This window comes from Ursus arctos, unplaced genomic scaffold, assembly GCF_023065955.2.
Source record: "Ursus arctos isolate Adak ecotype North America unplaced genomic scaffold, UrsArc2.0 scaffold_32, whole genome shotgun sequence".
In the NCBI taxonomy this organism is placed as follows: Eukaryota; Metazoa; Chordata; class Mammalia; order Carnivora; family Ursidae; genus Ursus; species Ursus arctos.
Window position 1 is genome coordinate 29,822,885 of NW_026623008.1, and position 16,954 is coordinate 29,839,838.

The 16,954-nt window shown below is 49.3% G+C and overlaps 1 protein-coding gene across 2 annotated transcripts in view; it reads right to left on the reverse strand.

The window, feature by feature from the left end:
- Positions 1-12,375: 12,375 nt before the first annotated feature.
- The window catches only part of TRIT1 (tRNA isopentenyltransferase 1), a 56,817-nt gene continuing 52,238 nt past the window's right edge, over positions 12,376-16,954 (reverse strand). The window contains exons 12-14 of one of the 2 annotated variants that reach the window (XR_008956747.1): positions 16,392-16,605; positions 16,066-16,273; positions 12,376-13,565 (exon numbers count right to left, since the gene is read on the reverse strand). The gene's annotated coding sequence lies outside the window, so the exon portion shown is untranslated. The other variant, XR_008956746.1, reaches the window with a different exon arrangement.

Below are 16,954 nucleotides of genomic sequence, written 5' to 3' on the forward strand. Positions count from 1 at the left end.
CCTCTGAGGGTTCATTTTTCTTGCTTATTGATTCTACTTGTTTGGTTTCGTTCATGTCAACTGTTCACGTACTTGTTGCATGAATGTGCTGGGCATTGTATTTGCAAAGTTCTTTGTAGAAACGATTTCAGGCTGAGCGTAGTATTATCTTCCTCCAAAAGTAAGTCCAGAGAGGACTTACTTTTGCTTCTACTCAGCACCCAGGGACTTGCAACCTGGGATCACCTTAACACAATTTCAGGGATTGGGATGGTACGGAGCTATGGTGCGTTCTCTGTGAAGATCTATCTACTCCCCATTCATCCTTACTTACGCCTAGAGTTTAGCCTCTCGGGGCTCTAACTCAAAGCCAGAGGATTTCACTAAGGAACTCTCCTTGATGGTCTTTGACTCCAAATCCTGTCCCACTTGCCCTGCTAGTTCATGGAAGTATTAGTGAGCCTCCCAGCTGCCTCTTTCAGCACCAAACATAAGGCTCACCTCCCTGAGCCTTTAAGGGTCCTGGCCCAGTTGGTAATTCTTCACTAACTTGTGAGCACTCCACCGCCTTTATGTGAGTTACCTATTGCTGAATAACAAATTACTACTAAACCTAGCATCTGAAAATAATAAGCATTTATTATCTTGCACAGTTTCTGAGAGTCAGGATCCAGAAGTGGCTTTGCTGGGTGGTTCTGGCTTCACAGGTTGCAGTAAAGCTGTCAGCTGGGACTGTGTTCATCTGAAAGCTTGACTGGGGCTGGAGGACCCACCTGCAAGATGGTGCACTCACACCTGGCAAGACAGTGCTGCTTGTTGGTGGGAGGCCTCAGCATCTTCACCTTGCAGACCTCTCCATGTGCTTAGGTGTCCTCGTGACATGGCAGTTGGCTTCTCCCAGACTGAGTAATCCAGGAGAGAGAGAGCAAGGAGGAAACCACAATCTCTTTAATGATCCAGCTGCTTGCTGTCACCTCCACTTCATTCTCTTCATCAGAAATGAGTCATGAGGTCCAATTCACATGCTAGGGAAGGGGAATTGGGCTCTACCTCTTGAAAAGAGGAGTATTGGTGACTAAAGGGACACATTTAAAACCCGTCACGGCTGTTAAGTAGGATTTTTAAGTGATTTTGTTCAACTTTTTTAGTTGTCCTCAGGAATACGGTTGATTAAAATTACCCAGTTCATCATAACCTGAAGTACAAGTCTGTAAATTAGTTTTTTATTCTAGAAATACAAATTATTTGTCTTATGTTGTATTGATTCTTATTCTTTTTTTTTTTTTTGAAGGAGAAGGCAGCCTTTAAAAAATATATATTTATTTATTTGTCAGAGAGAGAGCATGAGCAGGGGGAGCAGCAGAGGCAGAGGGAGAAGGAGACTCCCCGCTGAGCAGGGAGCCCAATGCAGGACTCAGTCCCAGGACCCTGAGATCATGACCTGAGCCGAAGGCAGACGTTTAATGACTGAGCCACCCAGGCACCCTGTACTGATCTCACACGCTAGTCAATATTCTACTGTCTTCAGATTTTTGCACAGTAATAAAAGAATATTCCAGGCTGTGACTGATTATTATTTTTTCCTTTCTTCTTCCTCCCAGGAAAGGAAGATTCATGTTTAAGACAGTTAAAAGAAACCTTACGAACACCAAATTTTCTCATCTCTGTTTATTTCTAATATTTTGCTACAAATCTTAAATTTTCAAACATCAAACACTGCATTCATCCTACTTAACAAGAATGAAAACAAACCAATAAAAAGCCCAGTGGAAACAATATCTATGAGCAGTAGCAACCAGATAACTAGGGGACAATGATAAACCGGTGACTCTTCTTTTTTTTTTTTTTAGGGATTTTATTTATTTATTTGACAGAGAGAGACAGCCAGCCAGAGAGGGAACACGAGCAGGGGGAGTGGGAGAGGAAGAAGCAGGCTCCCAGCTGAGGAGTCCGATGTGGGACTCGATCCCAGAACGCCGGGATCACGCCCTGAGCTGAAGGCAGACGCTTAACGACTGCGCCACCCAGGCGCCCCACCGGTGACTCTTCTAAGACACTGGGTGCTCTGTAAAGAATGCTTAGTACGGTCACGCAGTCACGCAGTCACAGGGCTCCTCTGGCTTAGGCGGAAGTCCCAGCTGGCCCTCGGGTTTCTAACAATCTAGACGCATGTATGGCAGGTGGTCCGCTGAATGAGTCCTGACGTCCCACAGCCATAGCTTGAACTTCAGAATTGATAACAGAATTCATATCCTTAATTATGTTTATCGATTGTTACTGTTGCAATTGTACTGTTTACCAAACACTAGGAAAGTATTTCAATATTTTAATAACCGAGACAACCACGCCCTTGATACCCCTGCCTAATCATCAGCCCTGAGAAGGGAAGATTATTCATTTACAGTATTGTTTGTGATAGCAAAAACCCCAGTGCCCCTTAATAAGGAAGGAACCGGCTAAATAAACAAACAGTGGCACGTCCCCACTATGGAATACTAGACGGCTGAAGAAAAAAAGAACAAGGAATTCTCTCCGGATTGATTAAGCCACAAAACACACTGTTAAGTAAAACATGAAATGCAGAATACTGTATGCCCTTCTTTGAGTAAAAAGGGGGTGTGAATGAGTAAGAATGCATATTTATATTTGGTTTTATTAGTCACATGAAAAAGATACATAAGAAACTAATAAAATCGAACACTTATCATTCCATATATGGTTTCTTGGATGTTGTGAATATATTATTTAGCCGAAACATTGAATAGAATAAAAATGAGTTGGGGCGCCTGGGTGGCTCAGTCAGTTAAGCATCTTCCATCAGCTCAGGTCATGATCCTGGGATTCTGGGATCGAGCCCCACGACGGGCTCCCTGCTTGGGGGGTGTCTGCTTCTCTCTGCCCCTCTGCAACCCCCCACTTGTGCCTCTCTCTTTCTTGTTCCTGCTCTCTCTTTCTCTGCTGCTCTCTCTCTCTCTCTCTCTCCTGCTCTCTCTCTTTCTCTAGCTCATGCTCTCTCTCAAATAAACAAAATATTTTTAGAAATGTGTTGAATTGGGGCGCCTGGGTAGCGCAGTCGTTAAGCGTCTGCCTTCGGCTCAGGGCGTGATCCCGGCGTTCCGGGATCAAGCCCCACATCAGGCTCCTCTGCTATGAGCCTGCTTCCTCCTCTCCCACTCCCCCTGCTTGTGTTCTCTCTCACTGGCTATCTGTCTCTGTCAAAATAAATAAATAAAAATCTTTAAAAAAAAATGTGTTGAATTACTGAATGCTCAGTATAACCCTAAGAAATTTATTTCCCCTGATCTTGATCTCAGTTTCCCTGAGTGGCCTGGAGGACTGCTAAGGGCCTCCCCCTTCATCAGCTCCCCCCACTTTCCATACTGGCTCCAGGACCCTGGTCCGCCACTCTGCCCGCAGCCCTGCCAGCCCTCGCCTCTGTCCAAACACTTCTCTTGTATTATCTGTTTGCATCCTCACAGCACTCCAAAGAGGTAGGTACTCTTATTATCCCCCTTTAGCAGATGGGGACTGGGGCTCCTGGGGCTGGACTCCCTGGAGGGGGTCACCCAGAAGTTTTTCTCCTGGGTGCTAGGCTGCTGGCTTCCACCAGGGGGCAGAGAGAAGCCAAGAATTCAGACACAGGCTCCCTGTTTCCCTGAACTTCCTTTGCCTTCCTTTGTGGGCAGAGACCTTGGTGATCAAGGGATCTGACCCCTCTTTCTCCCTTTACAGTGGGAGAAACTGAGGCCAGGGAAGGGTAGGGACCCACTCGGGGGTGCAGAGCCGATCAGGAGCAGAAGTGCACCGGAACCCAAGACTCCAGCCTCCCAGCAGCTGGGACCCCTGGCCTAGACTCAGGTGACCCTCAGCCCCTGGAGGGAGACACGCTGGGCCTGGATTCTGGACGGTGGCCGGGGCTCTGACCCCAGCTGTGAACTCCACAGACACCCGTGGTCCCGCACAGAACGGATACAGCTGCCCTTTTCTGAGCAAGTCTCATCATCACGGAGTCATCCCTGAGTTCCTTGTAACATGGGGGGAGCGCCTCCCTCGCCTCCCTCGCCTCCCTCGCAAGACTGTTGGGAGGATTCATGCAAAGCACTTAACCCAGAGGAAGTTCGCAAGAAGTGAATGCTGTGTGTTCCTATTTCATCATGAATAGCAGGTTGCCTGGCAACCAAGGGAAGCAGGTGTCTCTGATGCCTGTTCTACAGAAGAGGAAGTGAGGCGCCCAGGGTCCAGAGTGGGGGATCCTGGGACTCTGGGCCCTGGCGCCCACACTTGCCTCGGAAGGGCCTCTTTCTTTGGACTACTGCTCATTCGTTCATCTGACTGAGTGTGTAGGATGCTCGGTGAGCCTGGTCCTGTGATGGGCACGGGGGCTGTGCCCTGGGCCCAGAGCCTTCAGGCTCCCTGCGTCTGGGCACTGAGTGTGGGCCCGGGGGACAGAAAGCCGGGCTGGAGGGTGCAGCTCCGGCCACCTTTGCCTGACAAGGGCTTGCTAACCGTCCGCACAGAGCCACACTGGGGGCAGAGCATGTGCTGGACAGCATTCTGCCCTCAGGATAGCCTCAAGGTCATACCCACAGCTCCCTCATCCAGGGGCTACCCCAAGGCCAGCCGGTTCTGCCTGGGAAGAAGCCTCCCGCCGTGTGGTTACAGAGAGCTACTTCTAGGGAACCCCTCCTGAGTCCCTCCCTGTTGCCTAAAGTGGGTTCGTGCTCATGAAGAGAAGCCGCCTCTGGAATGGCCGCCTGCTGCCCAGCCCACGGACGATCCCGACCGGGGGGAGGATTTCACCCGGGAATCCGGGGTCCAGGGGCGCGGTACAGGCACCGCCCCCACGAACGGCAGCAAAGGTTGGGTCTGCTCCAGCTTCTAGAGACGCGAAGCAAGCGCGCTGAAGCCCAGCTGCACTTAGCACGGCCGGCGGCCTTGGAGGACGGAGGTGGCCCCTGCAGGAAACCGTCTCTTCTGAGTCATCACAAGGCAGCACATGGGCTGGAAGGGGCCCTGACAACAGCAGTCACTAAAGCCTAGGGTTAGTGGGGAGGCTTACGGCTGGCCTGGGGCTGGGAGTTGGGCCGGGGCTCTCTCGTCCAGATCCATGCCCCTCTGGTCTTGCTCATGAGACGGGGGGAAGGAAGGAGAAGGAACTGGTCACAGGCTGGCCACCCCTTCGGGAGGCCAGCGCTCACCTCTGAGGAGCAGCTAGTGCTTCGCTCGAGAGGCGTCCAAGGAGGAGGCGCTTGGTGGCCTCAGTCTGTAGGGCATGAGACTCTCGATCTCGGGGCTGTGAGTTCGAGCCCCCTGGTGGATATAGATTTTACTTAAAAACAAGGTGTCCAAGGAGAACCACACTACTACCCTTGCGGTCTCAGTCTTTGCGTTTCATCCTCCCAGGCCTCTAGTCCAGATCTACTCCCCCAAATGCCTGCTATTGATAATGCCCAAACTTCCTTACGGGGCCCCTGATTTCGCCCAGACCACATCCGTCCACTCGGCACCTGACAAGCCATTGCTATGAGACGGACGTCCAGGCTGGGGGATTCCAGGCCCAGCGCTCTGAAGCCACCTGCCCTGGACACCAAGGGGAAGGGTGGCTGTACGGGAAAGTTCGGGCAGCCCAGCAGAGCCCCTGGGTGGAAATCAACCTGGAAGCCTCTGAGACACCCACCCCCCAACCCGGGGGCAGCTAGGGAGGTGCTCCAGGCCGGGCCCTGACGCCTCTCTGCAGCCTCCTGAGGCTGTGTAATGACCTGACCCGGCCTGGCCTGGAGGTCAGGTTCCTTAGCGGAGGAGCTGTGGGCACAAGGAGAGGCGGCCAGTCGTGGCGGGAGAACTCCTTTGTTCCAGGTATTTTCTCAACGGTGAGGCTGGGCCGCCTGCCAGGTGCCAGGGCGCGGCTCTGGCCTCCCGCCCCACAAGCAGCTTTGCCGCCAAGCCCTGTACCTGGCTCGGCGGCTCCTTCCCGCACTTCCTCTGCCAGGCCCGGCAAGCGAGAGGCAGGACCGGTGGGGCCGACAGAGGGGGCCGGCCTCCCCGCCCACCCAGCCTCATTTCAGAAAAAGGGACTCACCCAGGGCTTCTCATGTGTTTGGCATGTAGAACTACATTCTTCTAGGACAATGGGCTAAAAACACAAAAATACAAACTTCTGCTTGACAAAATATGGTAAAACTGCCACATTGGATGTAGGCTCGGTCTGGATTTGAACCCCACCACTTACTAGCCGTATGACATGGCAAGTTACGGAACCTCTCTGTGCCTTAGTTTCTTCATCTAAAAACAAAGGGTGATCGTTGCACCTACCTCACGGGAATGTTATGAGGCTTTAACAAGTTGTTACACGCAAGGTCTCAGAATAGAGTCCGGGCCTTGTAAGCACTGTAAGGTATTTGCTGTGATCATGGTGTGACATCAATGAGGATAATGTTAGTCAAGACGCTTGGTTGCACAGAACAGAAACCACTCAAGCAAGCTTAAGCAAGAGAAGAATTTAATACAAGTCTTCAGAGGTGTCACATGGAACCAAAGGGTAGGGGACAACCAGGCCTCAACAGTAATAAGAATCAGGATCTTAAAAGTCATTGAGCAGCCAGGAAGCTGGCTCTCTCTCTCTCTGAGCCTCACCTCTGTCCACTTCTCTGAACACATGGCCAAACACGGCCAGCTCTCCGTCTCCAGGTCAGGAGCCCAGCAGAAACGGACTGGCATCTCTGAATCCCAACAGCAAAATCATGGGAGGGAGAACCCATTGCCCTATTTGGGTCATGTACCAAGAGTCCATCAACTATGGCCAAGGGCACTGCCAGGGACCCAGTCCTGTGGGCAGTCTAGTGCCCAGACACAGCAGCATGGGCTGGGCAGACATTCTTTTTTTTTTCTTTTAAGATGTTATGTATTTGTCAGAGAGAGAGAGGGAGGGTGGAAGGGAGCACAAGCAGGGGGAGCAGCAGGCAAAGGGAGAAGCAGGCTCCCCACTGAGCAAGAAGCCCAATTCAGGACTCGATCCCAGGACCCTGGATCATGACCTAAGCCAAAGGCAGACACTTAACCGTCTGAGCCCCCAGCCGTCCTGTGGGCAGATGTTCCTACAAGCATCTCTCCAGCGGTGCTCCGGAGTGAGGGTCACAAGACTTGTGCACCAGTCCCGCTGTTGCCTCAGAACAGCTCCTACGTCTCTGGACCCTTCCCCCTTCTGTTCACTCAGTGCCTTCTGCAGTCCGTTATCACAGAACTCGGGCTGTATTATAATTATTTGTTTATGTATCTGTCTCCCTCACTAGACGGTGATTTTCATTCATTCTTTCAATGTAATAAATATCAATCAAGGTGCACAGTCAGTTAAGTGTCTGCCTTCGGCTTAGGTCATGATCTCAAGGTCCTGGGATCGAGTCCCACGTCAGGCTTTCTGCTCAGCAGGGAGCCTGCTTCTCCCTCTTCCCCTGCTAATGCTCTCTCGTGCTCTCTCTCAAATAAATAAATAAAGATTTTATTTATTTATTTGACAGAGAGGGAAAGCAAGAGAGATCGCCGAGGGAGAGGGAGAAGCAGACTCCCTGCTGAGCAAGGAGCCTGAGATCATGACCTGAGTGGAAGGCAGACGCTTAATCGACTGAGCCACCCAGACGCCCCAAATAAAATCTTAAAAAAAAAAAAAAATCTGCTAAGCACCAGCCATGTGTTAGGGACAGAGAGAGGAATCCAGCAATGCTTGCTGCCCTCCCAGAGGCTCGGTCTACGTCCCAGAGGCACGGAGTCACCACATGAATCAGGTCGGCCTCATTGTCCAGCTCCTCCCACGTTCAGGTGCTGGGGACTTTCTTTCCCACACCATTGATTCTCAGTGTAAGACCCTACCCTTCTGGGCACCTGGCTGACTCAGTCAGTAGGGCATGCAACTCTAGATCTTGTGGTTGTGAGTTCAAGCCCGGCACCGGATGTAGAGCTTACTAAAAACAGAGAGAGAGAGAAAGAAAGAGAGGGAGGTTCTGCTTTTTGTGTGATGAGGCTTCCAAGGTTCCTGAGCTGTTATGAAAAGTGGGTGCCCTCAGGAAATGGCTCACATGGGGCACAGCCTGGGTAGGCACCTTTTCTGCTGAGTAACGTAAGGGCAACAGCAGGCGGCTGACAAGAGGACTTCACCAGCAAGCAAGGAGCAGAACGGTGACTGTACCGCTCCGCACAGGTGACGGCAGTGCTGACACAGGGGCCACGGACGGGGGCCACAGACGGGGGCCACGGACGGGGGCCACGGACCGGTACTGTGTGGGCTCGGCTGCCAACATGCCACCTGGCTCTGCTGCTGGGCAGTCGGCTGGTGCTGACTCTGCCCCTCTCTGATCTCCAAGTCCAACTCCTGTCCCCACTCGATGCCTAGGTGACCCCTTTCCAGCCTTCCCGTGAGCAGGATGGGCTGGGCGCTTTGCTCGTTTAGTCCATGACCGAGGCGCACACAGAGAGATTCTCAAAATCTGTCCTCTCCAGAAAGCCCACTGCTAGGCTTCCAAAACTGCTCGTGTGGGTGTCCACGGTGAAGCGTACTTTGGAAGTTGAACAGCTAAACGTAATCTTTTCCTCTCTCCTGGCCTTCTTGTTATAAGGACTAATTCTTGAAGATGATGGGAATGCCTCTGACTGAGTGCGGGAGGGTCCCATACGAGGAAGTGTGCAAAAGAAAAACACAAATAGTATTTCAGGATGTTCCGTCTTACACACGTCATGAAATGATTGTAAATACGTGATAGGGCCTCTGGTTCAGGACGCAGAGCTCCCAGAGTGCCAGCATGTGGTGGGAGGAGGCAGCAGGGAGGCCTGTGCCTGGGAGGTGATCCTGAGGGGAGCCTTGAAGGGGTGGGTAAGAATTTCCAGGGAAACAGGGTCATGGGGAGAGCATTCCAGACAGCATCAATAGGACTGAGAACATGGAATGATGGAGGAAACCCTAACTGTATGCCAAGCACTGTTCTAATAAGTACTTTATTTATTTATTTATTTATTTATTTATTTATTTATTTATTTATTTAAAGATTTTATTTTAGGGGCGCCTGGGTGGCTCAGTTGGTTGAGTGTCCAACTCTTGATTTCGACTAAGGTCATGATCTTAGAGTTGTGGGATCAAGCCCCACATCTGGCTCTGCACTCAGCTGGGAGTCTGCTTGAGGATTTTCTCTCTCCCTCCCCCTCTGCCCCTCCCCCTGCTTGTACACTCTCAAATAAATAAATAAATAAAATCTCACCCACCCCAAAATATATATTTTTTATTTTAAATTAATCTCTACACCCAACATAGGGCTCGAACTTACAACCCCAAGATCAAGAGTTGCCTGCTCTTCTAACGGAGCCAACCAGGTGCCCCTCTAATAAGTACTTTAAGTAATTTAATTAATGTAATCAATTTAATCATCACAATAATTTTTGAAGGTCAAAGTTTTAAAAAGATGAAACGGAGGTCCAGAGCAGTTAAGTTACTGGCCAAAGAGTTCGTGTTTGGCAAGTGGCAAAGCTGGGACCCCCGTGCCTGAGGAGTGCGGCTTCAGAAGTTCTGTAATCCACACCGTTCTGTCTTGAGCAACTCCAAGTAGCTTTGTAATGGCTTGTAGGAGACTTGGCTGAAAAAGTGAGCAGAAGAAGGACCACAGAAGACCTGGTATACCATCTCAGGAGCCGAGACTATCCTGAGAGGAGAGGGGAGTCCGTAGAAACTTTCAACCAAGAGAGAGACAAACAAGATGCAATCAGAAGCATAATGGATTAGGGGCGTCTGGGTGGCTTAGTTGGTTGAGTGTCTGACTCTTGATTTCGGCTCAGGTCATGACCTCAGGGCCATGAGATCGAGCCCCACTTCAGGCTCCGCGCTCAGCGTGGAGTCTACTTGTCCCTCTCCCTATGATCTTCCCCCCCGCTTGTCCCCTGGCTCACCTGCTCTTTCTCTCTCTCTCTCTCTCTCTCTCTTAAATAAATAAATAAATAAATAAATAAATAAATAAATAAATGTCATTTTTAAAAAATGAAGCATAATGGATTGGAGGGGGGCAGGACCAGAAGCAGAGAACCCACTGCACAATTGGGGTCATGCATCAAGAGCCCACCAACTAGGAGGTGGTTTTAACAACCTAGATGAGACAATGTGCTCTGAAGACTGACAGTTGGAACACATGGGTTCCAGGAATGTCGGGTGGGTGGGATGGTGTTAAGACATCCACTTCCTAATGCCTGGAGCCTGTGAATATCACCTTATTTGGATTATCTTGGTTACCTGGGTGGGCCCTACGTACATCTCTAGGGTCCCTATTAGAGAAGGAGAGGTCAGAGGAGCGGAGAGAGGGCAATGTGAGAGGAGGGCAGAGCCCGAGGTGGTGCGGCTCTAAGCCAAGGAACGTGGGTGGTCTCTAGAGGCTGAGGCAAGGAACGGATTTTCCTTCAGAAGCTCTAGAAGGAATCGGCCCAGCTGACACCTTGATTTTAGTCTCATTAAAACTCATTTCAAACTGTCATAATAAATGTGTGTTGTTTTCAGCCACTAAGTTTGTAGTTATTGATCAGCAGAAGGAAATAAATACAGATGTTAACACCTGGCGACCAGGTAGTTACTGAGGGGTGTCCCAATTGGATGGGGAGGCCACCAAATGTGGGGTGCCCTGATCGGATGGAGGCCGGCGGCGCAGATGGTGATATAACTCACCCCACGCAGAACAAGAGAGAAGTGTATTGAATACACTGCAAGGAAGCAGTGCGCAGGCCAGCAGAGGACAGACTGTCTGCTCCGAGGCGGTGGTGAGGGGCCACAGTCACAGGGCGGAGTGAGGGAGTATGGGGACATAGGGAATTTTCCCCTTTTTGGTGATCTTAGGAACCGCGCCTGGCTATAACTGGTCAGTGAGGGCCTATGGCTATTTAGAGGTGTGTCGTTTCATGAGCCTGTTTGCATTGCCCGTTTGCGTTGAGCTCAGCAGTCACTGGGGGCCCTGATGCCTTGCTCCACAGTTCCAAAAGAAGGAAAGGGAAGGGTCACAGAAAGGGTGGAGGATGAGAGCCAGGATTTGGCTTGGGTAATGGTGCTGGTGGCGAGAGCATTACAGTCAGAATCCAGACTAGCAAGGAAAGGGCAGTTTGGGGAATAGTGGAGGAAAAGTGGCATGTTCAGTCTGGAATGTATGTTTAAAGTGCCCATGGGACGCCCAGGGGAGACATCCAGAAGGAAGGTCTGAAGCCTCGGGCAGAGCTGAAAGCCATCTGTGTGCACTGGTCTGACACTTATTGGGAGACCCTTGCAGCCACAGAGGTGGGTTTCCTTTTCCAGCTCAGACCCTGTGGCATGAGGTTGAAAGTCACTCCTAGAGATGCCTGGGTGGCTCATTTGGTGAAGCGTCTGCCTTTGGCTCAGGTCATGATCTTGGGGTCCTGGAATCAAGCCCTGAGTCGGGCACCCTGCTGAGCGGGGAGTCTGCTTCTCCCTCTGCCTGTCGCAACCCCTGCTTGTGCTCTCTCTCTGACAAATTAAAAGAAAAAGGAGAAGAAGAAGAAAGTCTCTCCTAAATGCAGCTGCTGAGCGCTGACACACCTGTCCACACATCCTCCTCACACCCCAGTTTGGACGGGGTGGAAGACTGACTCCAGATGGGAGAAGCCAAACGGACTCTTCCAAAGAGGTGCCGCGTGTGTCTTCACGGCCGCCGGGGCCTTGCAGGGCAGCCACGGGGCAAAGGTCCAAGCAGGTCCGCTCTCTGGGCTGCTGCTGGGTGAGCGTAAGTTACTGGCTCCTGGAGGGCTCCCTGTCGCACTGTCCATTTGAAGATGCAGTTTAGTGAATAGGCCGGTATAACTCGAGGTTTACCTGTGGACGGCACCAACGTGTTCCCAACAGTGACAGAAATATCTCGGTGGAGCTTCCCATGGGTCAAACTAAACATTCAAACACTGAATACAAAGTGCATGGGGTAGAAATCACGTATCAGTTAAAAAAAAAAAAAAAAAAAAAAAAAGCCTGCTCACCCTGCAGAACGGGTGTGAGCTAAGGCCTGAGAGCAGATGAGATCATTGGGGAGGGGCTGCGGCCTGAGAGGGGAGGGCCGGGAACCAGCTTCTAGAGGGTGGGCAAAAGAAGGGTGGGGCCCCCCAACATGCTCACCTTATGTATATACCTGCACGGTGGGAATTCAGAGGATGCTTGATGAATGGATTAATTTGTATTTTGTCCTCTGTGGACTATGAAAAGGAAAGGGAAACTACGTAGGCCAAAAACAAACACTGAGATACACATTTAGTATCCGAATAACTGAATAACTCTATTAAGTATAACACTGGTGTTCAGTCAGAAAGGCCTTATTTGCAAATAATATGAATATGAAGTTTTCTCAGGAAAATGTTGAGTCTTACCAGTGAATAAAATAAAAGCAAATTCAATTAGCTTAAGATAATATTACAGGCCCATAAAACTAGAAAAAACAGAAATAGGAGACCAAGCCCTGAGCGGGTGAGGCCGTGAGACACGGGGGAGCACGCTAGCCACAAATGCGACCAAGGCACCCATGAAGGACAAGGGCTTAAACGACATGCTCAGCCTGGACTGCGGTGGGGGGGTGGGGGGCCCTTGAGTTGCACATAAAAGAAATCCATGGAGGCAAAAATAAAACCTCCGTTTTATTAAGGAAATGAGGTTCCCAGGAACCCAAGGAAGCACCTTAGGCCTCGGGAGAATGAGAAACCAGAAACCAAACCAGGAACCAGGGAGTCAGCAGGAACTTCTCTCCCCTCGTACACCTGCATCCTTTCTCCTTCTCTGCAGATCTTTTTGGCCATGCACCCATTCATACAACAAATATTTATTTGGAGTATGTGCGCAAACATTACATTTCCGTGTTCAAGGGTACCCAGCAAAGACGGAGTTGCGGTTTGACATTCTCAGGCGTCTGACTGGCCCAGCCTGGGGTCCTCCACTGGCCTATTGCTGCCGGCTAAGGGTGTTGGGGTCTCTGATCTTCTTTCCCACCAGAGGATCCTTCAGCTCCTTGTAAGTTAGTGAATGCGATTACATAAATCGGGAGGGGATGCCCCAGGGCAGAGAAACAGCTAGCATTAACCATTAACGTACCAAAAACTTCGGAGCTCTAGGCCCTGCTTCCAGCCAGAACATCCAGTTAAACTTTTTCCTGTTTCCTCATTCCACATCCTTATCACTACAGTCTATTCTCCGCATAGCAGCCAGACTAACCTTCTAACATGCACATCAGGCTATATTCTTCCCCTGCTAAAAACAGACAAGCCAAACCCATAACCTAAAACACAAGAACAACAAAGAACCCTCTTTAATTCCTTCAGTTTCAATTAGAATAAAATCCCAAATCCCTACCATGGCCCATCAGGCCTTACCTGATCTAGCACCAGCTATTTCTCTTTTACACAGGTCCCACTCACTCTGCTACAGGTACAATGGCCTTCTTGCTAGTCTGTGAATATGCCAAATGCAATCCCACCGCAGGCCCTTTGCACTTGCTGTTTCCTCTTGCTCCACCGCTGACTCTGTATTATTCTCGACTCAGGTGATGTCCTCTCTTCAAGAGGGTCTTCCCTGGTCATCCCACCTAAAGTAGAAATACGTACCTCAACACACACATAATTAGTGACTCTCTACCTTGGTTTTCAGTTTTTTCTTCATAGGACTTAATACTTCACATTCTCTTAATTTTTTACCAGTATATTTTCTTCTCGGGATAGTAGAATGCAAGCTCTGTTTGAGCAGGGTTCTACTCTGTCTTGGTCTTTGATAATTTCCCAGTAGTAGAACTCAGCCGACATTCAAGAGACACCAAAAAACCCTGAATCATTTGGTCAATGCTCTGCCTCGTAGGCATGCGGCTCCGCACTTCAGAGTGAAGGCTTTGAAGCTGGACTGCCTGGGTTCACAGCTCCCTCCCTCACTTGCTAGCCCTGTACACTTGCACAAGGGGTTGAGCCTACCTGGGCATCAGTCTCCCCGTATGCAAGATGGGAAGGATAATAGTACCCGTGGTGTTGAGAAGTGTTCACACATGTGAAGGGCTTACAAAGTGCTTGTACAGAATAAGCACTCAGTGTGTTTTCATTTATTTTATTCTTTATTAATCATTAGTCCATTCACTGGAATTTTTTTTAATTTTTATTTTTGAAATATTGTAAAATGTATTTTATTTTTAAATTTTTAAAATTTAAAAATTGTTTAAATTAAAAAAAATTTTTTACATTCATTTGAATTCTTAAAATTCATCTTTCATTGTTCTGCCCTCTGGATCTCGTCTTTTATTTTCCCACCTTCATCAGTTTCGTCTGTGTTCTCGGAGATCATCTGAAGTCCATGTTCTGTATTTTGTAGACCTACTGTGCTCAACCTGGCATGCATTGCTTGCATGCAGTTTTTAATTCAAGAGCCACAGTTGTAATCTCCTCCTCCTTCCTTATCTCAGATTATTCCATTTGTAGGATCCGTTTCTAAGCTCATGGTGTACTTTTCTTTTGGAAGCCGACTGGAGTATCAATCAAGTACTGGCTACCTTACCTTTTCTTCTGTTCCTTACAACAGGTCTTTTTCTAAGGTAGGCAGTTCCTCTACGTCTTTGGAGAGATGACAGGTCATGCTCTACAACCACAGAACGGTTCTTTTTTATTGTTATGGGGCATCCTGGTTTGCCCAGAGTGAGGTGCTTCCCAGGACATGGGGCTTTTGATGGTGACACCAGGGAAGTCCCAGACGAACTGGCCAAGTGGGGCACCTATCTCCAGCTGCAGAGAGCATCAAGAGGAGCTCTGTTGTATTGGTGCAGACATTCCCCCAAATCAATTTTTTGTTGTTGTTTATTTACTTACTTACTTACGATTTTTTTTTTAAAGATTTTATTTATTTATTCGACGGAGATAGAGACAGCCAGCGAGAGAGGGAACACAAGCAGGGGGAGTGGGAGAAGAAGAAGCAGGCCCATAGCAGAGGAGCCTGATGTGGGGCTCAATCCCGTAACACCGGGATCACGCCCTGAGCCGAAGGCAGACGCTTAACCACTGTGCCATCCAGGCGCCCCCAATTTTTTTTTTTTTTAAGGCATCTCTACCCCCAGTATGGGGTTGGAACTCACAATCCTAAGATCTTAAGCATGTAAAAGTCTCTCAGCAATAAAGGAAAACAACTTTCTTCAACCTTAAACCTCTAGCAGCCACCTTTTCCTTCCATTCATTACTTAAGGAGTGGACCGCTGTCACTATGGCTGGCCGCTCTCCTCCCATTCACTCTTCAAACCATGGAGATGTGGCTTCTGTGTTCTACCCATCGGCTGAGCCTTCTCTTATCAAGGTTACCACGATGTCCTCATCACTAAAAGCCACAGAATGCGTCTTATTTCTTATCAGACATGGCTTCTCTACACATTCTTCCCTGCTGACTACTCCCTTCTCAAAGCTCTTTCCACTCGGTCCATGACCCCAGCCTCTGGTTTCCCTGCTCTCTCACTACGCCTCCATTTCTGATACAAGCACCCCTTCCTCAACTGTCAACTGTTCTGCAAACTCTGTTCTAGACCTTTCTCTTCTCACTACACACCCAGTGACCTCATCTTCCACAGCTTCAAATACCACCAAACCTGATGACTTTGAGATCTCTATCTCCAGCCCAGAATGCTCCCTGGGCTCAACCTGAATATCCAGTTCCTCACTACTTTCCATTTAGGGTTCTCTGCAGACACTTCCATCTCAAGTCCCAAAGTGAAGTCATCCTCTGCCCTGGGCCCAATCCTACTTTTCCTCCGGTGCTCTCCATCTCGGCCAAAGGAACCACCATCAATCAACCGCTTGGGTGAGAAAGCCTTCCTCTTGACCCCTTCCCTCTCCTTCACCACCCATATTTAACCAACCATCAAGTCCTATGAATTCTACGTGCCCTACTTTACCATCTCCCTGCCTCTTGGCTGTTTCCAGCCAATTCATTCTCCAAATTGCACCAGAGTCATCTCTCCAGTCAACACATGTGATGTTTTTATCTTGGGGTTAAAGGTTTACAGGGCCTTCTGTAACCTGGTTCCTGCAGAATTCTCCAGCCTTTTTTTCCTAACACTCCCCTACCTGGCTCACTCCCATTCCTTTTTCTGGTGTTTTCTTAGATGCCATTTCCTCAGAAAGCCTTCCCAGATGCCTCCGAACCGGGTCAGGTGCAATCATGTGTTTCCTGAACATCTCTGTAACAGTATTTATCACATCCCCTGAAACAGCACGGAAGACTCGAACTCTCTGCAGACAGGAATCGTCTTGTTCACTGACATATCTCTAGCACCTGGAATGGCGAATAGTAAGCACTCATTAAGTCTGTTGAATAAATTAACAAACAGAAGTTCCTAATTATAAAGCTCTTATCTGTTTACTAGACTAGGCTCTCAAAGTCCTCTACTTGCCTTCGTGTTAGTTCCTGCACCTCAAGACAGTGTCGGACACCTCAAGGAAAACGCCACTACTTCGTCGGAGTGCTCTCTCTGAATAGCTGGAAGCAGCATGACACGGTAAAGAGCCCAACTCCTGAGCTAGTAGACCAGGGCACCAGTCAGCTCTGCTCCTGTGGGTGCTCTTGTGGGTGACCCACTTAACCTTTCCGGGCCTGAATTTCTCCATCTGCAAAATAAAATGGCTCATCTAGATCAGTGACTTTCAAAGTGTGTTCCATACGGTAAGAGACGTGAATCGGAGCGTCCAGAGGCCCCTATGACCCACCAAGACCCAAGCCACTCTGCTTCGATCTGTATTATGTGTTAGGAGTTTTGGTAAGGTTTTACTTGGGGGAAAAAAAAAGGATCCATAGCCAAAGCTAGTTTGAAAACAACTCTGCCAGATGTACAGTTGAATTCTGCGCATGCTGACATCTAAAACAATTGAAAGCATGAGTGTCAGTATCGAGAAGGCAGTTTCTAAAAGCATGTGAAGATTCTGTGGAAGTTTGGAGAGGGTGGGCTGGCCCTTCCAT